The 25,504-nt window shown below is 43.7% G+C and overlaps 2 long non-coding RNA genes across 2 annotated transcripts in view; one reads left to right on the top strand and one right to left on the bottom strand.

Annotated features, from left to right (window-relative positions):
* The window catches only part of LOC309348138, a 30,542-nt gene extending 18,148 nt beyond the window's left edge, over nucleotides 1-12,394 (top strand). The window contains exon 3 of the long non-coding RNA XR_014159227.1: nucleotides 12,201-12,394. This is a non-coding gene — a long non-coding RNA (uncharacterized lncRNA). The remainder of the gene's footprint in view (nucleotides 1-12,200) is intronic.
* The window catches only part of LOC309348167, a 33,295-nt gene extending 8,665 nt beyond the window's left edge, over nucleotides 1-24,630 (bottom strand). The window contains exon 1 of the long non-coding RNA XR_014159259.1: nucleotides 24,576-24,630. This is a non-coding gene — a long non-coding RNA (uncharacterized lncRNA). The remainder of the gene's footprint in view (nucleotides 1-24,575) is intronic.
* Between the last annotated feature and the right edge of the window lie 874 nt (nucleotides 24,631-25,504).

Consider the following 25,504-nt stretch of genomic DNA (forward strand, 5'->3'; position numbering starts at 1 on the left):
ACTCAAGGTCAGCAACCACACTACCTGGGGTGTACGAGACATCCATATCTTTCTGGCATAATTCCTCTGTGTATTCTTGCCACCTCTTCTTGATGTCTTCTGCTTCTGTTAGGTCCTTTCCACTTTTGTCCTTTATTATGGTAATCTTTGTACGAAATGTTCCTTTCATATCTCCAATTTTCTTGAACAGATCTCTGGTTTTTCCCATTCTGTTGTTTCCCTCTATTTCTTTGCATTGCTTGTTTAAGAAGGCCCTCTTGTCTCTCCTTGCTATTTTTTGGAAATCTGCTTTCAATTTCCTGTATCTTTCACTTTCTCCCTCAAATTTTGCTTGCCTTCATGGATCACTGCCTTGTCATGGCGAAGGGGCCTGAATAACTCAGAGAAGCTATGAGCTATGCCATGCAGGGCCACCCAAGATGGACAGGTCACAGTGGAGAGTTTTGACTAAACGTGATCCACCTGCATCAGGAACTGGCAAGCCACTCCGGTATCCCTGCCAAGAAAACTCCATGGACAAAGTTGCATTTACATGCATTGAATATTTATGGTCTTTTGGCAGCATGCTTCTTTTCAGCCAGAGGGCAGTAGAATATAGATTATGCTGTGTCTCCTTTACATAGGAAATGGGATGTTTAGTTGATGGTGCATGTTAAAATGCTAATTTTTAAATTGAAATCATTGAAGCAAAATGAACCTTAAATAACTTTAAAGAGGTGTTTCCCTCCCTAACATGATTTAATGTGTGATCAGTAATAGCAACATTAACCAAAGATGCATCAGAATCCCTCAGGAGACTTACACTTTATTAAATTGCACCCCCATTCAGCACATTCTTTTTGAGCCTTTGTTGCTACAAACACTTCAGGGGTAGGTGGGATACTGCTGATTAAGATTTGCTCTGCAAAGTGCAACGAGAAGTGAGCTGTGTGGATTGACTGTCAGGCTACAAGAGTGAAGACCCTTTGTTTATTGCCAACAAAACAACAAACACCCATGTAAGTTTTACCTTTTTCTCCACAATAATAAACTAAAGTGGAACTCCTGAAGGTCCAGTTCCTGGAAATCACAAGCAAGGGGTGGGCTGTTACTCCCAGGTCCTGCTTGCAGGCTTCTCATAGTCATCTGGAAGCCACCTATCAGAATGAGAATCTAGACAAGATGGACCATTGGCCTGATGCAACAGACTCTTCTTATGTGGAAATGCTCTTTGACTAGGTGGCTGTGTCTACTTTGTTGTTGTTTAGTCATTTATTCGTGTCCAACTCTTCGTGACCCCCTGGACCAGAGCACACCAGGCACTCCTGTCTTCCACTGCCTCCCGCAGTTTGGTCAAACTCATGCTGGTAGCTTAGAGAACACTGTCCCACCATCTTGTCCTCTGTCGTCCCCTTCTCCTTGTGCCCTCCATCTTTCCCAACATCAGGGTCTTTTCCAGGGAGTCTTCTCTTCTCATGAGGTGGCCAAAGTATTGGAGTCTCAGCTTCATGATCTGTCCTTCCAGTGAACACTCAGGGCTCATTTCCTGAAGAATGGATAGGTTTGATCTTCTTGCAGTCCATGGGACTCTCAAGACTCTCCTCCAGCACCATAATTCAAAAGCATCAATTCTTCGGCGATCAGCCTTCTTTATGGTCCAGCTCTCACTTCCCTACATCACTACTGGGAAAACCATAGCTTTAACTATATGGACCTTTGTTGGCAAGGTGATGTCTTTGCTTTTTAAGATGTTGTCTAGGTTTGTCATTGCTTTTCTCCCAAGAAGCAGGCGTCTTTTAATTTTGTGGCTGCTGTCACCATCTGCAGTGATCATGGAGCCCAAGAAAGTAAAATCTCTCACTGCCTCCATTTCTTCCCCTTCTATTTGCCAAGAGGTGATGGGCCCAGTGGCCATGAACTTTGTTTTTTTGATGTTGATCTTCAGACCATATTTTGCGCTCTCCTCTTTCACCCTCATTAAAAGGTACTTTAAGTCCTCCTCACTTTCTGCCATCAAGGTTGTGTCATCTGCTGTGTCTACTAGCCTAAATCTATTCCTACTTTCAAAATTTGGATCTTTGCAGAGCTTTCTAAATTTCTCCATCAGGCGCTAGAAGAAAATGGCTTTCAGAGTGGGGACATTCTATCTGGACCGAGCTTGTAAACAATAATTATTATTTTCTTCTGAGCGTAGGTGTTCCTAAATACCTTAACTCTTAATATCTGTGGCTGGCTCACCTTAGCAATACGTTTGATGACTTGCTCTTTGGGAGCCCTCTATCAGTGTTTGCCTGTGGCTGCAAATTTCGTTAATAAGTTATTGACAGTTTGTTTTGCCTTCTGGATCATGCTCTGCCTCTGTTGTAAATAATGTAGCATTAGGAATCAAGCTTCCCAATTCCAACAAGGCAAGAAGAGATATGCCGACCCCCAAAGCTTTAATGTGAAAAACAGGAAATCGATTCGTTGACATTTTCAATCTTCTGCATCTGCACAATCTATTAATAATGCTGCATTTGCAAAAGAGGGTTCCTAACCCCCTCCCTCCCATTTTTATATAACACCACGCAGCAGCAGCACACAGTGGTTTGAGAGAGCATATGAGCGTATTTTTGAAGAACTAACCATGCGTAAAAATCCAAATTGAAGCCGTATGTTTTCCATGCTCTTCTTCAAGTAGAAAGAGGGTCTTGGCAAACCAAAAGGTCCTTAATCCTGTTTTTCTGCCTGCTGTAATAATTGTAATTTCCCAGTGGGAAAACTGCTTTTGGCCCACCTGGGCATGGTGGAGCCCCTTTCCAGGAGGTTAGGATTGCACTGTTGTTGTTGTTGTTTAGTCGTTTAGTCATGTCTGACTCTTTGTGACCCCCTGGACCAGAGCACGCCAGGCACTTCTGTCCACCACTGCCTCCCGCAGTTTGGACAAACTCATGCTGGTAGCTTCGAGAACACCATCCAACCATCTCATCCTCTGTCGTCCCCTTCTCCTTGTGCCCTCCATCTTTCCCAACATCAGGGTCTTTTCCAGGCAGTCTTCTCTTCTCATGAGGTGACCAAAGTATTGGATCCTCAGCTTCATGATCTGTCCTTCCAGTGAGCACTCAGGGCTGATTCCTTCAGAATGGATAGGTTTGATGTTCTTGCAGTCCATGGGACTCTCAAGAGTCTCCTCCAGCACCATAATTCAAAAACATCAATTCTTTGGCAATCAGCCTTCTTTATGGTCCAGCTCTCACTTCCATACAGAGAAGCTATGAACTATGCCGAGCAGGACACCCAAGATGAACAGGTCATAGTGGAGAGTTTTGACCAAACATGATCCACCTGGAGGAGGAACCAGCAAGCCACTCCGTATCCCTGCCAAGAAAACTCCATGAACAAAGACAACAGGATTGCACTACAAAATCCTTATTCCTTTACGGCAATTAAATTATTATAACTTGCATTTTGATACTTTTGAAAGCATCAATATTGCCTTATATGTTACCATTCCTTTCTCTAGCTGACTTAAAATCAGTTTTCAGTCTTTGTAACTGGAACTAACTTGTTTTTTGTTTCGTTTTGTAAAATTCTCCATAAGACTTGCTCAAATTTGTTTCCCTGTCTTTGCCCATCAGTCCTGGGAATCTGCTATATCCAGCCAACACTAGAACAGATACAGACTTATTCACAATAATATCTTGCAACAAGTCTATAAAGCTCCACATCTCATTTGTCTGAAATGCCTAATGAGCTGAACATAATACGTTCACTCCATAATTGGAGCTCCATGTCAGTGTAGCCAATTATGAATCGCAATCCTTGTTCCTTTGAACTTCTTACCTGAAATTTATTTTTTCTTTGCTTTGAATTCAAGCCACTATGATCATAGCCTTTCAGAGAATCCTAGAGAATTCATTTATTTGTGGCATTCAGTGACTATTGCCTGACTTAATTTGCTTTGTGCCTTGAAATATATTACTGGTTAACATATATTTAATATCAACATCCCCATTCTCATACTGAGCATTGAATGGCTAACTTTCCTATTGGTTTCCCTATCTCAGAGACCAGGGAAACTTCCAGACTGAACTGCACTCCAAAATAGCAACAGTCACTTTTTCTGGCAAATTCAGATCGTGAAATTAAAGTTCACTTGGAACCCTTGCACACAACCCCCCCCCCAACCAACCAACTCCCAACTTTTATGATAATGAATATGATAGAAAACTGTGCTAGAAAGTGAGGAAAAATGTTTTCTGAATGTAACACCATCTAACCTCCCTGCAAACCAACCAAAATGAATGTTAAGTAAATAGTTGATATCCCCACAAACTTTGTGCAAGCAAATCAAGGTAAATACTCAAGAAGGGAGACTGTCTGGAAGCAACTTGGTGTCACAAGCCCCAGTCAAGAGTAGGTCAGTAACAAAACACCCAATGTCAGTGAAGTTAACCCTTTATTCAAAGAAACTAACACAGTGCAGCCTAGTGTAGTGAATACACAGCAACTCTTCCCAGTAGGTCTTGCCCAAATGAGGCAAGACTGAAGGTCCCTGACTTTCCACAGCTCTGTAAGGCTCCTCCCCTGGTTCCTTCCCCAGCAGCTTAAGGCTGTGTCATTTTGTATCTCTTTGCTGCACCCACTTCATTTCTATATGTAATCTGGGAGATCCGAGGGGGGGGGGGACTGGCCATAGCAGGAAGGGGAGACTCTCTGGATTCCTCTAATTCAGGACTGCTCTCCGCCCCAGCCTCTTCCTGTTCACTAAACCCTGTTGCCTCTTCAGCTTCCAACATCTCTTCCCAGTCTGCTTCCTCTTCTCCTTCTGACCACTCATCGCCATCCCACCACCAATCCCTTGGCTATGAGCCTTCTTCTCCTGGGGTTCCCTTGGGGGTTGACCAGCCAGAGCCTTCCACCACTCCTCTGCATTCTGCCAGTCTATGACACCTGGGTTGAGATTTGTAGAGCCCAGTGAATGAGAAAATATCAGTTTGATGTCTGGTTTCAAGGCCATTCCTAGCTTGGTTCCTTTTAAATCATTCATTAATTATGTGAAACTTGTTTTGTTTTTTAAGTTTGTGTTTTAAGAGAGCTTACGTGATACCTCAAGACAAATCACCAAAACATAAAGATTATTCAAATGAAGAAAATACAAACTAGGCTAGTAACCATTTAATTAATTTGGCCATTTTTATTTCTGCATGCATAATGTTGTTTGATATTGTTGCTTATGACTACCGTCATTACATTTTGTGCCTTTATATTATCATAATATTGTTATGGGCCAGTTTTGAGAAAAAAATGCACCTTTAAGTTTAGAATTCTGGGAAGGCTAAATGGAAGGAGCATTTAAATTGTGAATGTGTGTGTGTTTTCCTGTGAAATGACCTTGCCCTTGGTATTTCAGTGATTTTCAGGGAGAAGGATTCACTCTGCAGGTTTGGGCTCTAACCAATTGCACACCTATCTCCTGAGAGTTACACCACTGTATGTTTCCAAAATGAGTGCTTGGAAGCATTAACATACCTTTTTATGACTGAGCAGAAGCATGTCCTCTCTAGGTCCACCTGGGGCTACATAGCTACTATTGAAATTATGCTTGCTGATTTCTCACACAAAGCAGTTCAATTGAAATATGTAAAATCAATTAACCTAAATTGGTTCGAAATATCCTGTTCACATTCAGTGGAAATCACTGCATGCTTTTGCATTCTCCTAGTAGCATGGGTCCAGTTAAATATAATTAGAAAGATTACTAAAGCACAGTGTCATGAATTCAAGTGGTAGAGGAGAATGTTTTATCATAGCAAAATATTTTTATGGGTTTGTAGGTACAAGGGGTGGGCAATAAAGGCAGGTGCAAATAGGAAAAGGATGAGATTGAAAAATCAGGACAGAGCCCAGCCTTGAATTCAGGGAACCTGAGAACAGTAGTTAGAGAGTTATTTTATGGGTAATATAGGAATAAAATTAGCTAGGAGGATCTCAGAGGTTTATTGTGTAAGTTTCAGTGAAGCAGATGTCTGTTTGTTTGTTTATTTGTTAAACATATCTCACCCTTTCAGTTTGATAATTTTTTTCATAAAAGCTTACATACCACAAATATAAAATTACATGCTGGTTAGCTTAACATCTATTCTGGGTAAACCAATTGCATGTTGAGGTCCCAAGCCACCCCAAATAACTCACACATCACACAGAATTTTTGTTTAAGGTTTTTGGCATAATTTTGGCCACAACTTTATTAAAATACAAAAAATGTGAGTAGTTGTTTGGCATTGTTTGTGACTATCTGCCCCCGGTGGGGACAGACTGACATTCCGCAAGCCTGCAAAAATCAGAAAAGGGGAATACATTTTGGGGATAGCGACGGAGCAGGGAACCTGCCCTCAGCCCTCCCCAAATGCAACCAGGGGCTCTTGCGTGGCCCTAGCCCCTTGACAGTGTACCCTTGACGGAATACCCTTGCAGCAGCAACATTAGAGGGGCAGGCACAGCCAATCCATGCCCCTCAACCAACCAAAATTAACCAATGCCTAACCGCAACCTTACAAGTTGTGATGATTTGCTACGCAGTAGGCAAAAACCAAATGGCCCCAGCCAATCAGCCAAATGGACAAAATTCCTACCGGGCCCCTGCCCCAAGAGCGGACGACCCCATGACAGGCATAGCAAGGTCAATGCGAACAACCCTAAATATAGGAAGGGGGGATGGGCAATCTGATGCACGGAGTGAAAAGAGGAAGATCTACGCTTTGTGCAGGGAGTTTTAACATTTCTAGCTGTCAGTCATAAAATGGCAACATTAACTTGTGGTTCAAGGACCCGATCCCCGCGTAGTGGAATGAAAACACAAGGACACGTGATATAAGGTTAATGGGCAAGAAAAGGCCACAACTTTATTGATTACAGCAAGTGAAAAGGTATTGGCTTAGGTATTGGATTACGTCAGCTGACTCCACCCCCTCAGAGAGGGGTGAGTCTAAAACAGGGGGGTTTATTCACCAGTAGGTGGAGCCTGTTGATGCTAATCCAACTATAAGCTCTCCCCTGATGTCACCGAGGGTTGTGCCATGGCCTCCCGCCACGCAGGCATCGGACAGAATACACGACTGCCGGATTCCTTTAACGGAATACCCAAAATTGAAGGCGCAGGCGATGGCCACACCTAGCCCTTCGACACACCACAACACATTATTCCAATGCCTAACCTATCCACCAATACCACGAAAGTTGTGACGATTGCTATGAGGTAGGCGAAAAAACCAGGATGATAAGTGAGATTGAGGAAAATATAAATCTTTTGGAGAATTATTAGATTATATTTAAATGAGCGGGACATAAGAACGCAAACAAGATGATAAATTGCTGGTAAAAATCTACAATGATGTAAGTGGGAGCGGGAGACGTGAGGGAGTCCAAAGAAGCTATGAAACCATGTTATGATACATGTTATATTGTTTATTTTTTTTTGCATTTGTATTTAAAAATCTTAATAAATATTTTTTTAAAAAAACAAAAACAACCAAAAAGCCTAATGCCAAATGGAAAAATTCTTACCAGCCCCCCTGGACAACCAGGGCGACCAACCTAAGGTCCATAGCAAGGTCAAAAGAAAACTGAGACCCTGAGCTCTAAGGGAGTGGAGGGTGGGTGACTCGCGATGGGACGCTGAAAAGTGAGGCCGGAAGGCTGGTGCCGCAGCAATTTAGGCTGCTAAACACGCCCCCTCGCAGGCACCTGGTTGGGTGCCTGACCATGGGCGTGGGCGCCAGCCAGGTGAGTGGGAGGCGGAGTCCGGCTCCCGACCACAACCACTCCCCTCTTGCAAGAGGAGAGTCTTTCTTCCCAACAACAAGGGAAGCCCAATCACAACAGTAGCCAAATATCAATTAGCCCGCCCCACAATTTTGGGGAGTGTCTTGTCGGCCCCCACCGCAACCCATGCTGTCTGTGAAGGAGAGCATGCTTTCTCAGAATTTCATGAAGCCTATAGAGCAGGAGTGGTGAACCTTTGGCCCTCCAGATGTTGCTGAACTATACAGTACTCCCTTCAGCTTCAATAATCCTGGCCAGTAGCTATGGGTGGTGGAAGTTGTAGTTCCACAACATTTGGAGGGCCAAAGTTCCTCATACCTGATACCAAAGAACAAGTTCTGCAGCAGAAGAATCAGTATGGCTTCCATGAAGGTAAGTTCTGCCTTACTAAGCTTGCAAAGTTATTGGAGAACATATCAAATATATGCAGAAGAGAAGCAATGGAGGAAGATATTGTCTACCAGAGCAGCAACTTATTTATTTATCAATTGTCTCATTTGGGTTTTGCTTCCTGAATTTCAAATAAACCATGCTAAGGTCACTCGAGAGGGATGCCCAACTATTTCATAGTTCATAGTGGTTTTGCTTTGATTTCCTCTGGGCAGGAGTAAATAAAAGTTGTGTTACCTTGTATCACTCACCGGGAAAACTGTTTGGGAAGAAATGAATTGGTTGCTAGTCAGGCAGCAAGTCATTTTACTGAAGTCTTGTTCCTGAAGTCAAATACGCCTTAGTTTAATTTTGATGGGATTTAATTTTAGAGCCATGTTTAACAATTCTATTTTATGTACTGTGTCTGATGTCTTTCTAGTCCTTGTTTCTCCTGTTCTGATTAATTTGTGTGACTGTGTGGGTGCTGTGTAGCATCTATTGGCATCCTCCACATAGCTTATTTTCCATTCTCAGTAACTACCAAGTGGCTTATAAAAGTAATGCAAGATCTCGTTCTCAATTCCCAAAGGAAGCTCTAATGCTATGGGAATAGAGGGATGTAATGCAGGGGATGTTTACAATCCCTCAAGACATCTGTGGAAGGGAATTATTTTTTTTTTTTAATAATATTTATTGAATTTTCCAGTAAAACATACCAATACAAAACAATTACAATAAAGACAAACACAAACAAAAAACAACAAGTATAATTCCAAAAATTATTTTCTCAACCTAATTTCCCTGACTTCCTCATACCTCACCGTTTTGTATTCTAATTTCATTATCCCGTCAGCAACTGTGGAAGGGAATTAAATGGTAGAATGCTTTGGAAAATTTACAGTAGTGAGGAGTTGTTGAAATCTGTGAGCACAGCATCAGAAGAAAGCCAACCAATCCTGCTGGCATGCCATGTATACCCAGGCTACCGGGACACAGGTGGCTCTGTGGTCTAAACCACTGAGCCTCTTGGGCTTGCTGATCAGAAGGTCGGTGGTTTGAATCCCTGAGACGGGGTGAGCTCCTGTTGCTCTGTCCCAGCTCCTGCCAACCTAGCAGTTCGAAAGCACACCAGTACAAGTAGAAAAATAGGTAAATGGCGGAAAGGTAAATGGAGTTTCCATGCACTCTGGTTTCTATCACAGTGTCCCGCTGCACCAGAACCAGTGTGGTCATGCTGGCCACATGACCTGGAAAGATGTCTACAGACAAATCACAGCTCCCTCAGCCTGAAAGCGAGATGAGTGCCGCAACCCCATAGTCGCCTTTGACAGGACTTAACCATCCAAGGCCCAGTGGCGCAATGGATAACACGTCTGATTACGGATCAAAAGATTCTAGGTTCGACTCCTGGCTGGCTCGGAAAGGGCATAATTTTAAGGGACGCTGGACGCTGGTGGCACTGTGGGTTAAACCACAGAGCCTAGGACTTGCTGATCAGAAGGTTGGTGGTTTGAATCCCTGCGATGGGGTGAGCTCCCGTTGCTTGGTCCCCGCTCCTGCCAACCTAGTAGTTTGAAAGCACATCAAAGTGCAAGTAGACAAATAGGTACTGCTCCAGCAGGAAGGTAAACAGCGTTTCCGTGTGCTGCTCTGGTTCGCCAGAAGTGGCTTAGTCATGCTGGCCACATGACCCGGAAGCTGTACGCCAGCTCCCTTGGCCAATAAAGCGAGAAGGGTGCCGCAACCCCAGAGTCGGCCACAACTGGACCTAATGGTCAGGGGTCCCTTTACCTTTACCTTTAACCATCCAGGGGTCCGTTACCTTTTTACGTTTTGCCCAGGTTACCCATCATGTCCAGCTTATGCTGCAGTCTTTAAAGTGCTGCAAGACACTCTGTTGTTTTTGCTACAATAGATGGACATACTACCTCTCTGCAGGTTATACCCCAAATTTCAATATCAATTATCCCTGAGGCCTTTCTACATGTTCAGAAAAAGCTTGTGGTACAGCTCTTCTAGGACTGTACCACTTCAGAATATAAATGTCTGGGGGGAACATGGTCAGGGCGCCGCCCCCATTCTCCCTCAGAAGCTGGTGCCTCTGACTCTGATCCTCAATTTCATCCAGAACTGTGGTTCTTATGAATTGCTATTGTGAGTTCCTGGGGAGTGAGAGTTATAAGATTATGCATGAAGTTGCTATTACCCGACTGCTCAAAAAACAGCGAAAACCTGTTTTCCAAAGACCGAAGTTGTGTTGTCTCACATCCTTTTGCAGCCTGTTGTGTGATTTGATTTGTTCACACCACCTATTCAAGCACTGCAATGTGAGTAAACATATTTGAGCGACTCGAGACATTTCAACAAAAATGCAGTGGATTTATAATGGAAACCTGAGGCAGGATGAATGGGGTGTAAAATGCTACAAAATGAACCCATCTTCATGTCAATGTCAGGCCAACCATTGGATAATATAGCACAAAATTTCCCCTTGCATAGATCTGAAATTGGGCATTTGAAGTATAAACTCCTTTTCGGTGCTCTGTTCAAGTCCTATCTTCTCCAGCAGTTGTGCCTAATATAGGAATATAGTTTCCATTTGTCTTTTAGATAGAAGACTAGAGGACGGATTACGTGGAGTTCATGTAAGAGCTATCTCAGCTTGTTTCTGCATGTGCAGCTATTAAAACTGATGCTATCTGCACGATTCTAGATCTGCTACTGAAGGTAGCCGCCTCACTCTGTCTAAGGATAGGGCCGGCTCTGCAAGTGTCTCCACCTCCTTTCCACAAGATGCAATATGGGGATAATTCATAATAATATACCTTACAGGATTGTTGTACAAAAGTGCTTTGCAAACTCTGAAAGTCTAATAATAGCACATCTATAATTCCTCTATGTCAGATGAGTATGATGGCAAAAATCTGCAATGATAAGCAGCTCAGAGTTTTAAGCACCATCCTTGTATACAAGGAAAATGAAACTTTTATAATATTGAGGGGGAGGCTGGGCAACAACAAAGCCACTTGGATCACAGCTTGTTGTTGGGATTGTCAGACAGGTCGCCGCTGAAACATATTCTTAGCTTGAAAGATAGGTTTCATTAACCGAATTGACTGGGAATGTTTTGTTTCAGCGGGCAGAGAGTAGTAAGAGATTTCATTATTCTGTTTTGCTCTGTCAGCCCCAAATGGAATGTTTCAATATGCCCAAAATGAGCTATTTCATTTCAGCTTGTCAAAGTGAACTCTCTCTCTCGAACTCTCTCTGGAAATATTTTACCTTCTTATTAAAATATGCTGTTGAGTTTTGTTTTCTTTTTTAGCCGAGTTGTTGGAAAAGGTCCATGGAACTTCAGAAGAGATTGGTTTCTCTGGTTGTGATGTAAGTTGTGCTTTAAAAAAAATCAAATCAGAGAAATCCTAATTACCAACATAGTTCAGTCAGGGCAACAGAGACATTAGTGGTCCTCTAAGCAGGAGTAAGGGGACGTGGGTGGCGCTGTGGGTTAAACCACAGAGCCTAGGACTTGCCGATCAAAAGGTCGGTGGTTCGAATTCCCGCGACAGGGTGAGCTCCCATTGCTCGGTCCCTGCTCCTGCCCACCTAGCAGTTCAAAAGCACGTCAAAGTGCAAGTAGATAAATAGTAGATAAACCTCCAATGGGAAGGTAAACGGCTGCTGCGCTGCTTTGGTTCGCCAGAAGCGGCTTAGTCATGCTGGCCACATGACCCGGAAGCTGTACGCTGGTTCCCTCGGCCAATAAAGTGAGATGAGCGCCACAAACCCAGAGTCGGTGACGACTGGACCTAATGGTCAGGGGTCCCTTTACCTTTAAGCAAGAGTAATGTCTAAAGCTAGAATGGACAATCTTCAACTACCACCATTCCTGGCTGTTGTCAGTGCTGGCAGGGGTTGGTGAGAATTGGAATCTAGCAAGATCTGCATAGTCACAGATTCCCTAGCCCAGGTTTAAACAATGAAATACTTGAGCATATATCACTGAAGAACTGCCTCTCATCACATGATTCTGCCTTCCCACCCAGGTCTTCAGTGGAGGCCTTGATCCACATCCCACCATCAAGTGGGAGTCTTCTCCACTATGATTTTGGAGTTCTGCTCCAGGAGGACAGAACAGGCCGCCTATGATGCTTTTTCAGTGCCGTGTGATAAGTTTTATTCGGCCATGATTTGAATTTCACTTTCCCTCCTGTTGTACTTAAAGCTGTTGTTTTGTTGATTTCATGCTGTTTTATTATGAACTGGTTTTTATCTTCCATTTCGGGGGGGGGGATGAATTGTCGCAAGCCTTGGAGATCCCATTATTGAGCAGGAAAGCGCAGGGTGATATGTCAGCAAATAAACAAAACACACAAAATAATGAAGCCAGGATTAGTCAGTATCGGATAATTCCAGCAGCAATTGCTTTTTGTTCCCTGCTATAGCTCAGTCCACTTTAAAATTGTGTTTCCATAGGTCTGCCTTTGGTAGGAGCCGAGGAAGCAATTTAAAGTTGAAGCATATTCTGTGCTGCCCTTGAGTAGGAATTAATATCATTTCTGTGGATCCCAATTTCTTCCTGGCTTGCTAACTGCCATTTTTCACAGCTTAATGCTTCCCTCGTAGTTGGCCAATTTCCTGGAAGACCTTGGAAGAAATTCCATAATATGGAGACTTCAGCATGTCTGAAGTGGTTGTTACCTATGCCAGCGAACCATTCAAACATTTCATATTATTTCAGCATTCTCTTCCCCCCCCCCAATCAAAACCCCAACGTCGCCTACAGAGGCATGTATCTGTCTTGTAAGATATGTCAGGCACTCTTGCTATTCTTCTGCTGCCTACTGGGTAATGTTGGCTGCAGCTCTGACAACTGTGACAAACAAGAAATGAAAAATACATTAGCATCATGTGTGAGAGAGATATACTTCAACTAACGTTGCTGATGAAGTATGGCAGAGCTGTTCAAAAGGCTCATAATATTTCTCTGCTGTTTTCCCTTCTAAAACGGAAAGCATCTGAGGGCTCATCACATGCCCACTTGCCCCATGTCTAGAAAGCACAGGGTCCAAGCGGTTTTCTGCTTCTCCCACTGCCTCCCCCAGGAAAACCCACTCTTTAGTGCTGAATCAGAGCAAATGTCAATCCTTTCGCCCCCTCAGCCATTTAGGTGAGATTTGAAGCAAAACTCTCACCCATTTCAGTTGCCTATACTAAACAAACTTTCTGCTCCTCTTAGCACAGCTGTCAACTTTTCCCTTTTCTTGCGAGGAATCCTATTCAGAATAAGGGAATTTCCCTTTAAAAAAAGGGGAAACATTGACAGCTATGACTCTTAGGCATTAGTTTCCTGATAGGAGGGTGTTCCTTACCAATTTGATTATCTCTGTTTATAGGGGGCGGGAGTTTCTCCACCTCTTCCCTTTGTTTAACTCTGTGTTGGTTAGACATTATTTCCATAATTTGATCCGTGATTGTATTGGCTTTCTCTGGAAGCCGAAGGTGAATAAGGGTGTCTCATAAAGAAGTCATTTTGCTGATTTCTTCCTGTGACTGGTAGTAGTTGTTGTTGTTTAGTCGTTTAGTCATGTCCGATTCTTCGTGACCCCATGGACCAGAGCACACTAGGCACTCCTGTCTTCCACTGCAGTTTGGTCAAACTCATGCTGGTAGCTTCGAGAACACTGTCCAACCATCTCGTCCTCTGTCGTCCCCTTCTCCTTGTGCCCTCAATCTTTCCCAACATCAGGGTCTTTTCCAGGGAGTCTTCTCTTCTCATGAGGTGGCCAAAGTATTGGAGTCTCAGCTTCATTTGATTTCCAGACTGGTCGTAACTATGCGGATTCTCCAAGATGATCAGATTTCCGTCTGTGCTATCTTTTTGCTGATGTTTCATTTTTCTACTTACCAGGGCCATAAGTGTTTTGTTTTTAAAATATTTGTTTACCTCTATGCCGACTTCCAAAAGTTTGAGGTCCCCCCCCCATATACTCTATTAATAATGTTCCAAGTTCTAAAAGTTACCACTGAACGAGCATAGTGGTAATCATAGAAAAGGTACTCTATGTTTGATATATCCTCTAAGATGAGAGATGATGGAATTATTGCTTCTACTAGCTGTAAAAAAAATGTATCTTATGTGGGGTCTGAGTAAGCATACCTCTAGGATTAGGAAAATTTGAGAAGACCAATTTTAGGAGATTTAGAACCAAAATCCATTTTAGAGTTGATGTTAAATTAATCTCATATTGGTCAAGAAGTGGTTGCTTAAGTGTATATATTGTCCTCTGTTAAGGATGTGTTAGTTTCCTTCAACTCAGATACTTGGAAGTGAACTAGACACGATCTTTTTGCATAAGCTCAAGAATCCTATGGGGAGCAGTACAGGTGAATAAAAGCAGAAATACCCAGTAACATAACCCCAAGATTCTTAAATGAAAATAAATATGAGTACAAATAGGCATCCTAGAGTCTCCTGTTTATGCTAAAATAAAACCTGGTACCTTGAACTGCATACTGGCAGTGCCTGAAATTTAGTGCAAAGCAGAAGGCTCTGTAATCCCAAAGCCACGCTAAATGGCCATGGCTTTTTAAGAGTCTTCAGACACAAACCAGCGTAGAATCTACAGCAGTTAAAGTGAAGTGTGAGAGGCTATGAGTGGCTTGGAGGCTGCTTGTGTAATGAACGTTGACAGAACGCTGGCCAGATGTTCATATGAAAAAAAAAGAAAGAAGCCACAGTATTGAAGATGCCCTCCTAAGATTTAACATCCAAATGTCCCTGGAGTTTTCCTATTTGATCAAGCAAAACAAGAGTCAGTTGCAGTTACAGATAGGTAGCTATCTACCTATCTATAGGTAGATAGGTATCTGAAGAAGTGTGCATGCACACGAAAGCTCATACCAAGAACTGACTTAGTTGGTCTTTAAGGTGCTACTGGAAGGAATTTGTTTTGTTTTGGTATCTGAAGAAGTGTGCATGCACACGAAAGCTCATACCAAGAACTGACTTAGTTGGTCTTTAAGGTGCTACTGGAAGGAAAGAGTCAGTTGAATACTGCATATTGAAAATATCTGATGGCTAAGTAAAATGCTGGCAGCTTGTTTCCGTTTGTGGCTGCGTGGAGGGTAGTTTCATGTCCTATGATGGCTGCCGCAGAGTTAGCAAGACTGCAACACCAGCTAGAGAGAGGAAGGAATACTTAGCCATCCCCTTGTGCCTTCAAAAGTTCAGAGTTCTGAGGGCTTAGGGGAGCTGATAGCAACTACCTTGGAACAGCTGAAATAATGGCACCACACGATCAAAATTTAACAATAAACTAGTTGCTTCTCTTTAGCTTTGCCTAAACTTGGGGTTGGAAACCTCAGACATGGGGGCAAATGTGGACTCCAGGTCTGTGTCTGTCCCTTGGGCTTTGTTGCTGTTGTTTAGTCATTTAGTCATGTCTGACTCTTCGTGACCCCATGGACCAGAGCACGCCAGGCACCCCTGTCTTCCACTGCCTCCTGCAGTTTGGTCAAACTCATGCTGGTAGCTTCGAGAACACTATCCAACCATCTCATCCTCTGTCGTCTCCTTCTCCTTGTGCCCTCCATCTTTCCCAACATCAGGGTCTTTTCCAGGCAGTCTTCTCTTCTCATGAGGTGGCCAAAGTATTGGAGCCTCAGCTTCAGGATCTGTCCTTCCAGTGAGCACTCAGGGCTGATATCCTTAAGAATGGATAGGTTTGATCTTCTTGCAGTCCATGGGACTTTCAGTTGTCTCCTCCAGCACCATAATTCAAAAGCATCAGTTCTTTGGCAATCAGCCTTCTTTATGGTCCAGCTCTCACTTCCATACATCACTAGTCCCTTGGGCCTGCTTGCCTGGATAGAGGACACAGAGTGCTATGAGAGATGCTTGGCATCCCTTTGTCTCAGGAGACAATGAAGGAGATAGAGTCAAACTGTTGGAAGGTTATAGTGCCTGCTGTAGAGACTAATAGGGGAGAGACATGTTTTGTTGCAGCTGGGGCAGATGAAGGTATCCGGCTGTGCTGATGCAAGTGTACCATGGCATTTCTTCTTTGTGTGCTCCTCCTAGTGGCCGTTCCTGCTCTGGTCACTGCTGTGAATACACAACCTGACTCTCTCTCTCCAGGCACTGTGGTCATCTGCAAAGGAATTCCCACATGGCAGGGTTAATGTTGCCAGCCTTCATGTCTCGTACGCAAACATCTATGTAAAGCAGAGTTGGACTGCCAACAGGCCTTGTGTCCGAAGGCAGCTCCCCATAGAGTACATCCTTGGGGATCTTGCCATCCTGTATTCACCCCACTGACTAATAGTAGGGCTGGATCTGGAACTAGGGGGCCTGGAAACTGCAATTTGTTAAGAGCACTCAGAATTGTAGCTCTCTGAAGGATAAACTATAGTTCTCGGGATTCTATGGGGGAAGCAATGTGCCTGTAAATGTATGGTATGGATATGACCTTACTAGCAAGCATAATGTATACCTGAAAGAGCATCTCCACCTCCATCATTCAGCCTGGACATTAAGATCTAGCACCGAATGCCTTCTGGTGGTTCCTTCAGTGCGAGAAGAGAAGCTACAGGGAACCAGGCAGAGGGCCTTCTCAGTAGTAGCACCCACCCTGTGGAACGTCTTCCCATCAGATGTCAAGGAGTTGAGCAACTATATAACTTTTAGAAGACACCTGAAGGCAGCCCTTTATTATACCTTAATTCAGGCACATGCAAAGTCCGTTTCAGGGGCCTAATCCGGCCCGGCGGTCCATTTAATCCGGCCCCTGTGGCAGTTCATTTCCTGGGGCAAAATCCTAAAAAACCCTCAACAACTTTGTCAGCCCTTTGGTTGGCCCTCACGGCCCTTCAATCTGGCCTCTTTGAAAAGTTTGGACACCACTGCTTAATTCATGGAGTTTATGACTATAGTATCAGTATACCAGGCTCAGTTTATTTTGGAGAGTTCCTAAAAGTAAGAGGTTGAGGGTTGTGAAACAGGAAAATTCGATTTATTTTCAGCATTCCTCGGAGCAGCTGGCACTCGGTTAGTTTCAGCGCCCCTTTTTGATGGTGCCACAAATGAGGAGGTGATGAAGCTGCTGAAGGGAGAATTTCAAGCGTGCAATTCCCTCTATCCCTACACATCTGACTAGAGCCAGCTTTAAAGTTGTTCAAAAACATCCCTCTGAGTAGAAGGGGGAAACACTGGCTTTTTGAATGTTGCATATATATATATCCAAAGGAATAAAGAGGGACTTCCTACTGCTGCTGGCATCTAGCACAAGGCAGTCTGGAAATCGAATGAAAGTGCCTGTTGACGGAAGGCTGTGTGAGCAATGCAACTAAAAGAAAAAGAAAAAAAAGGAAGCAAACCCATAACGGAAAGAGCGAATGTTTTCCTGCTCATTAGTGTTTGAAATGGGCAGTTTGAACCTAATAGGGAACGTGAAACAGTTCTGATAGACATGCTACTATCATTGCTGTTAGACATTCACTGAGCACCAGGTGAATATGCAGTACCCATAAATAATGTTGACAGCAAAGGCTATGGATAGGCTGGATGGTGTTTTATGGATTGGGGAGGGCTTGAGCATTTTCTCCTGCCCTTCTTTACTCTATGAGTTTCTGGCTCTTCCCCCATCCTCCAGCCGTGATGCCTGTTCTATTGTAGCCTTATTGGAGTTCACCAATTGGGTCTGCATTGCTCCCGGACAGGAGGAAGGAAGTCAAATAACACTGAGGGTTGGTTCAGAGAAAGAGTTCTTTATTTCTGCTCTCCAGAACAGCAGAAAGGCAGCTGCGTGGTGTGTCCACAGCAAGTCCAAAGAAATGAGAAATTTCATGCAGTATATATATCCTCCAGGCACCCTCTCCCTCCTTCCCCAGGAATCCAACCACGTCAGCCTATGTATGCAGGTTGACATCACATATGTTCTTGCTTTGGTATTCTTAACCATAAAAGGGAATTCCTTCCTGTACTTCTGACCATAAAAGGATCTTCCTCTTCCTACTCTTATCTTGGAGGAAGAGGTCATCATCTCCAAGAACACACTTCTGGCGTTGTTCCCAGACTTGGGTCTGTGCGTCTTTGTGGTCAGAACATAAGATAAGGCACAAACGTGTTTTCTCTGTTCTGCTGGTACAGTCAGGGTCATCCTTGATGTCACAAACTGATAAAGGAGAGAGCTGTGTTCTTGTTATGCATTTGCTCAGCAGCTCAAGTTTATGCATTTTAGCTAAGGAAAAATAGGGATTTTGGTGCAGTTTAAAACTGCCTGCACAGTCAGTTTTGGGTTTTGGGAAACCCATTCCTTCACTATCTGTGATACAATGGCTGTGTACTGTTCTATCTGTGATACAACGGGCATGTAGAAATGAGCAAGCCTCATGCTCTCCACTTTCCACAGGGGCTTCTGCTTCTGATTGACCTCAGTTTGCCTTGTCATCCAGACCAGGAATTGCGATTCATCCTAACTTCAGTAACTGTGGTTTGAAGATGACTTGTTTGATGTTGCCCCTCTGTATGCCTTGCAAGTCGGCTGCCTTGGTCTGGTGGTGTTGTGGCTCTAGGATGCTGAAGGGGTGATACTGCACTGGCTTTGGGCTTAAAAGCCTTGGCCACACAAGCTTCCCACCCAGTCACCTTCAGTGACAGCACTCATCCAGACTTCTCCTTGTCCCGCCACTTTCCCCTGGGAAAACTCGCTCTTGACCATGGAATAGGGTTTTCAGCAGGTTGCTTTTTGCTCCGATTCAGCACTAAAGAATGGGTTTCCCCTGGGAATGTGGCAGAACAAGCAGAAAACCACTCAGATCCATACTTTCTAAGCACTGGACAAGTGTGGACAAGCCCTTAATGTTTTGCTAGGCTCTTTTGGTCACCAGTAAACAAGGCCAGAAAGGAATTTTACTCCAATTGGCTCCAATCCCTCGGTGGCTGTCATCAATTTTGTTAGGTGTTCTCAAGTCTTTGACACAAATCTGTGCACAAATGGTATTGGGCAGGATCAAACCAGTAAGAGGGAGCATAAGGGACCTGTGAGAAGTTAGTAGATCAAGGCATGCCCCTAGTTTCTGTGGTGCCCGGCCTTGCTTAAACCCTTCTCCTGGTTGCCCAGTGGTATTCTGGATACTTGGCTTGCCTCAAGTCAGGTTCCAGCCCTGGTCAACTCCGAGGGTGCATTGGCGGCTTCCCAAACAATTGGCCAGAATGCCATTCCAGCAGCAAAGGCAGATTGTAATGACAACTCTATCTTAGCCCACAAGTTGGCCTGGCAATGGGACAATTTCCACCCAACAACGGTGCCAGGGCTGTCTTAAGCATATGCAGCGCCGGGGTGCAAAGCTCTGCCCGGCGCCGCCCCCCCAGGTTGCCCAGGGTTATCAAACGTTTTTAGGGGGGACCCCAAAATTGTTGACCTTTTTTAAGGAAAGGTTGCCCAGAGTTGTCGACCAAGACCTACACCAATCCCTGGCATGCAGGAGGGTGGAGCAGGCTGGCCGCCTCAGCACCTCGCTAACTCGCTCACCCCCAAACTTACAGCACAGAGCCACCCGCAGCAGAAGAGCCCGCCGTGGTGCTCCGACCGATGGGCGGGTTCTTCCCCAGGCTCCAACTCTCGGGCCCCTCTCAGACTCTCAGCCTGGTGCCCCTGAGAGCCCGGTGCCTGGGTGCTCCACACCCCTGGTGCCTATGGTTAAGACGGCCCTGAATGGTGCCTAGTGTGTAGCATTCCTACTATACCCACAAGCCACACAAACATAACCATAAGTGAGATTAGCCAAAGTCTATTGTTCTAGATCAGGCACGTCCAACCAGTCGATCACGATCGACTGGTCGATCACGGGGTGTCTGTAGTTGACTCCAAAAAAGCTCAACAACTTTGCTGAAGCCTCCCCCCAAAAAGCTCGGCAACTTTGGTCAATCCAATGGGTAAATCACTGCCAGTTTATTTATAGTGGGAGTAGATTGGAAGTTCTCTTGGAAGTTGGACGTCCCTGTTCTAGATGACATGACAAACCATGGGAAGCCAAGGGAAGTGGAATGCCCTCCTTTTTGAGGTCCACCTAGTACCATCATTAACCTCCATTTGGTGCCACGTTAAAGCTTATCTCTTTTCTCAGGTTTTTAATGGATGATGATGATGATGATTTCTGTTGCCTAGTGCTCGTATTTTTTGCCGCTGTTTTATTGGGTTTGTTTTATAGGTTATTGTATGGCTTTTATAGTAACACGTTATTCTTTTTTCTGATTTTATGCCATGCTTTTGCTAAGTCCCTTGGAGATTCCTGATGTGTCAAGTGCCTATAAACTGAATAAATAATAATAATAATCTATGGCTGTTCCCCTCCATCAAACCAGCTCTGTTTCTTTGCTGTGTTCTTGAATGTGACAAAAAGATAATATATTGGGAATTAGCTATTTTATATGCATTTTTTCCCCAACACTTCAGATTATAAATTTCCCCTTAGGGTCAACATTTCAAATTAAAAATGGTAAAGAAACGTGCGGTAATAATATCTTAAATCAAGTCACAGAGTATCTCATAAGTATTTTCATACTTGAAATCTTTCTTGTAAAGTAATAAACATACAAACTCAGCCTTGACTGATCTGGGGCAACGAAATTGAAAGGCAGGATGAGAGCAATCCATAGGATTGTCATCTTCAAATATCTAAAGGGGAAGATGGAGTGAGCTTGTTTTCTCCTGTTCTGGAGGGAAGGACCTGAACCAGTGGTTTCAAGTTACAAGAAAGGGGATTTCAACTAAACATCTGGAAGAACGTTCTGATGGTGGGAGCTGTTTGAAAGTGGAACAGACTCCCTTGGAAGATGGACTCACCTTCCTTGGAGGTTTTCAGGCAGAGGATGGATGGCCACCTATCTGTTAGAATTCCTGCTCTGTGATTGCAGTCATGGGATTGTTGTCTTTCATATGACGGTGTATGTTTTGACTCCACAGAGTGGGAAGTGACAGAGACAGGATGTTTGTGTTACTGTGTGGGACTATTGTCCTTTGTTCTCTTTCTTTGCTGTCTGATGCTAGAGAGAGAGGGAGCCATGTTGCAGTGCTCCATGTGTGTTTATATGTAAATAAAGTAGATTAGCCAAAATGCTGAGTTCTGTTACGCAAGCTGTGAAGACTTTGCGGATCCCTAAGTGTGCTGGTGTCTGTTGGCATTGGTCGCTGTGATGTTCAGGCAGAAGACAGCTTTTGAAGCTCCCGAATGGAAGACCAGGAGGGAGGGAACATGGCAGTTGGGCATGTTTCTCTCCCAGGGTCCCACTCGAGTGTAGGAAGAGTTCTTGACATTATCATGGGTGCTTTAGTTGAGATTCCTGCATTGCAGGGAGCTGTATTAGATGACCTTCCAACTACAGTGGTAAGGTAAAGGTCAAGGGACCCCTGACCATTAGGTCCAGTCGTGACCGACTCTGGGGTTGCAGCGCTCATCTCGCCTTATTGGCCGATGGAGCCGGCGTATAGCTTCTAGGTCATGTGGCCAGCATGACTAAGTCGCTTCTGGTGAACCAGAGCAGCGCACGGAAACGCCATTTACCTTCCCACCGGAGCGGTACCTATTTATCTACTTGCACTTTGATGTGTTTTCGAACTGCTAGGTTGGCAGGAGCAGGGACCGAGCAACGGGAGCTCACCCTGTTGCGGGGATTTGAACCGCCGACCTTCTGATCGGCAAGTCCTAGGCTCTGTGGATTAACCCACAGCGCCACCCGCGTCCCAGACTACAGTGGTACCTCGGGTTAAAAACTTAATTCGTTCCGGAGGTCTGTTCTTACTTAACCTGAAACCGTTCTTAACCTGAGGTGCACTTTCGCTAATGGAGCCTCCTGCTGCCGCCGTACCATCACCGCACGATTTCCGTTTTTATCCTAGGACAAAGTTTGTAACCCGAAGTACTGCTTCCGGATTAGTGGAGTTCGTAACCCGAAGTGTTCTCCTTATTTTGTATCTTTAATTCTTTGGAATAAACTTTCTCATTAGTCATCTCTCTCTCTCTCTCTCTCTCTCTCAACGAAAAGCATTAAAATTCACAGTGATCAGGTTTTTTCTTCAACCCTTCCCCCTCTAATCATTCCCCTCTATTTTCTCCACCTAGAGCTCCCCCAGCTTTCTCTTTCCACCTGTCATGGACATTACCGTAGCCTTCCTTTCCCACCGTGACTTTACCGCCACAGATGACAGACTGGGATGTAATTTGCATGAACTGCTTTCAAGATTGCCTTGTAAACATGACAGTGTGCCCAAGCACTGTCACAGGGAGCTTATTAATATCATTCCCCATTAACTTGACAAACTGGCAGAGAAATGTGCACATGTGAGAGAGGGTACAAGGGCAGTGTGGCAGGCCCGTGTGCCTCGCACACTCCATCAACAAGAGAAGGATGCTGCAGCAAACAGAGTTGCTAGACAGAAGTGAGCAGAACCTGAAATAATTGCTCTGGGGAAGTTTCTATGACAGAGGAGGACTTTTCTTTGATCTGCGTATTTCATAGAAGATGGAACAAGATTCCCTGGCACAGAATATATTACTTGACTACAGAATATATCCAGACAGATTGTGAAAGCAATTTTGAAGAAGGGTCTTCCATGACCGGTGGGTGGAAATGGTGTGAAGGGGTGGAATCTTCAGGGATTTTTATGTTGTAATTTTGTGTTGCGGACCACCCTGAAATCTATGGATGAAGAGTAGTAAACACAATCAATAAATATTAAATATAAATATAAATACAAATTTACTTGAGCTGCATTGCCCAGAGCGCTATGGGCCTTCTGGTTGTTCCCTCACTGCAAGAAGTGAGCTTACAGAGAACCAGGCAGAGGGCCTTCTCGGTACAGTGGTACCTTGATTCTCAAACCAAGTCCGTTCCAAAACCAAAGCTTTCCAAAACCAAGGCACGCTTTCCCATGGAAAGTAATGCAAAACGAATTAATCCGTTCCAGACTTTTAAAAACAACCCTGAAAACAGCAATTTAACATGAATTTTACTATCTAATGAGACCACTGATCCCTAAAGTGAAAAACAATAATCAATGTACTATACTATAAAATAAATAAGACGGTATTGTAGATGATAAAAATTAAAATTATTATTTTTTCTTACCTGCAGCGATGATAGTCTTTGTTTGGATGAGAGGACTTTTATCCATTTCCACAGTCACAAAATCAATCAGTCAGTAGCTAAACTGGGTTCCACACAGTCACAAAAACAAATTAACCAAAACCCCCACAAAAACGCAAAATAACTAGCAAAAACAAAAGTGTCAAACTTAATTCATTCTGGAAGTCTGTTTGACTTCCAAAATGTTCAAAAACCAAGGCTGAGTGGTGCAGGTGCCCCAAAAACAATAGCCGACAGTCAGATAGGACGTTTGGCTTCCGAAAAACATTAAAAAACCAGAACACTTACTTCCAGGTTTTCGGCATTTAAGAACCAAGGCATCTGAGAACCAAGGCATTTGAGAATCAAGGTACCACTGTTGTGGTGCCTGCCCTGTGAAATAAACAACTACCTGACTTTTAGAAGACATCTGAAGGCAGCTCTGTTTAGGAAAGTTTTTAATGTTTGATATTTTATTGTGTTTTTAATATTCTGTTGGGAGCTGCCCAGAGTGGCTGGGGGAAGCCAGCTAAATGGGCAGGGTAATAATAATAATAATTAATAATAATAATAATAATAATAATAATAGCTTTCCAGAACCTTCTGCCCTCCACATGTGGCCATGCTGGCTGGTCTTGATGCAAGTTTGAGTTAAGAACATTTTAGGGAAGGTTGGTCTACAATGTTAGATATCCCCTGATTTTTGCATATCCTGAATGTTAACCTTCATCGCTTTCCTATTTGTCCAGAGAACATTCTGGAATGCTACACCCATTTTGGGCAGGAGAGCAGTAGGATGTTAAAAACTAACAGTTAACAAGACAGTTGTTAGTTTTGCTAGGTAGGCAAGTTGCCCTATTTGAATTTGGAACTTTCTGACCCTTCTCAAGCTACCTCATTATTTACAAAGGCGAGATAAATTCTGAGTATGACTTTGATCAGCTCCTGAGAGCCTTCATCTGACTAAAACAAGGAAACAAAACTTTTTAACTTTTCTACCTTTCAACCTTCTCCCCATAAGCCTCTTTTAGTACTTTTAATTTTCAGTTGAAAGCCACCTTGGAACTATGCAGGTTCATGAAATTAGAGGAGAAACTTCACCTCAACAATTAGTGAAGCCATCTTTCTTTTTTATGTATCTATTAACCCAGATCCATTGCGGTCCCACCTGTTACTTCTAATTCCCTAAAAGCTGTCCAGCCCCATAGCGTCTAGGAAGCTCAGCCTCTAGGGGTGTCTTTATTTTTCATTCTGCTTTGTAATCTGCCCTAATCTTATCTATGGGCTTGATTACCTGTTACTTCTTAAATTATCCTTCCAGTTCTCAGGCAGGCAATCCAGAAGACATGTCTTGAGTTCAGTATCAACTCAGGAGCTCCTGAAATTAAGGTCTCTGAAGCATCCTTTATATATCTCCATCCCCATGGAGACTAGACTTTCATTATGACATAAGAGACAGAGGAGAAACTCAAACACTGTTGGCTTGAAAACTCCTTGACGGCTGCTGGATAAAATATTGAGGTGAACAGAAGGGCCTTGCTAGGCTGGAGAAAGAGAGAGAAAATAGGAATGGAATGAACTTTAAAAACAAGACAGTAACTTATCTGACATTAGAATGAGGTGAGGTCTTGTCCTTATTTATCTAGGTTCAGTGATATTTTAAAGTTCTTCGACTCAAGTCTTCTTGGTGAAAGAATGTATAAACTTTCAGAATTCTTCTTTAGGTAGCACAGAAAGGAAGCTCATTCTAAAAGGTGTTAAATCTGCTATTTCTAATCTAAGTAACCATCACCTGGATTTTTATGCACTCTTCACCATCACCTGAATATTTTACAGAGGTATTTAACAGTTTTCTTTAAGCAAGGAGTATTGGTAGGCTGTCAGCCCTGGTAATTTCCCTGCATGCAGGCTTACCCAGAAAAGTTACTGCAAGGATATTTTACTGCCACACGGGCAGTGGCAATAACCCACCCTCACCCCAGCCCTCATAGAAAAATATGCTGGTGTGAAAAATCATCATGTGATCCAAGCAACTACTGGCTACCAATGTGACGTGAAAGGCAGCCAGAGAGGAAGCTTGCTGGTAGCAGCCACACAACCAATTTAAGCCTTCAAGGTACCATCCTGTGCATTCTCATCTGGGAGTTGTTGTTGTTTAGTCGTTTAGTCGTGTCCGACTCTTCGTGACCCCATGGACCAGAGCACGCCAGGCACTCCTGTCTT

The sequence above is a fragment of the Podarcis erhardii genome (genome assembly GCF_964252035.2).
Source record: "Podarcis erhardii genome assembly, chromosome: 8".
Classification (NCBI taxonomy): Eukaryota; Metazoa; Chordata; class Lepidosauria; order Squamata; family Lacertidae; genus Podarcis; species Podarcis erhardii.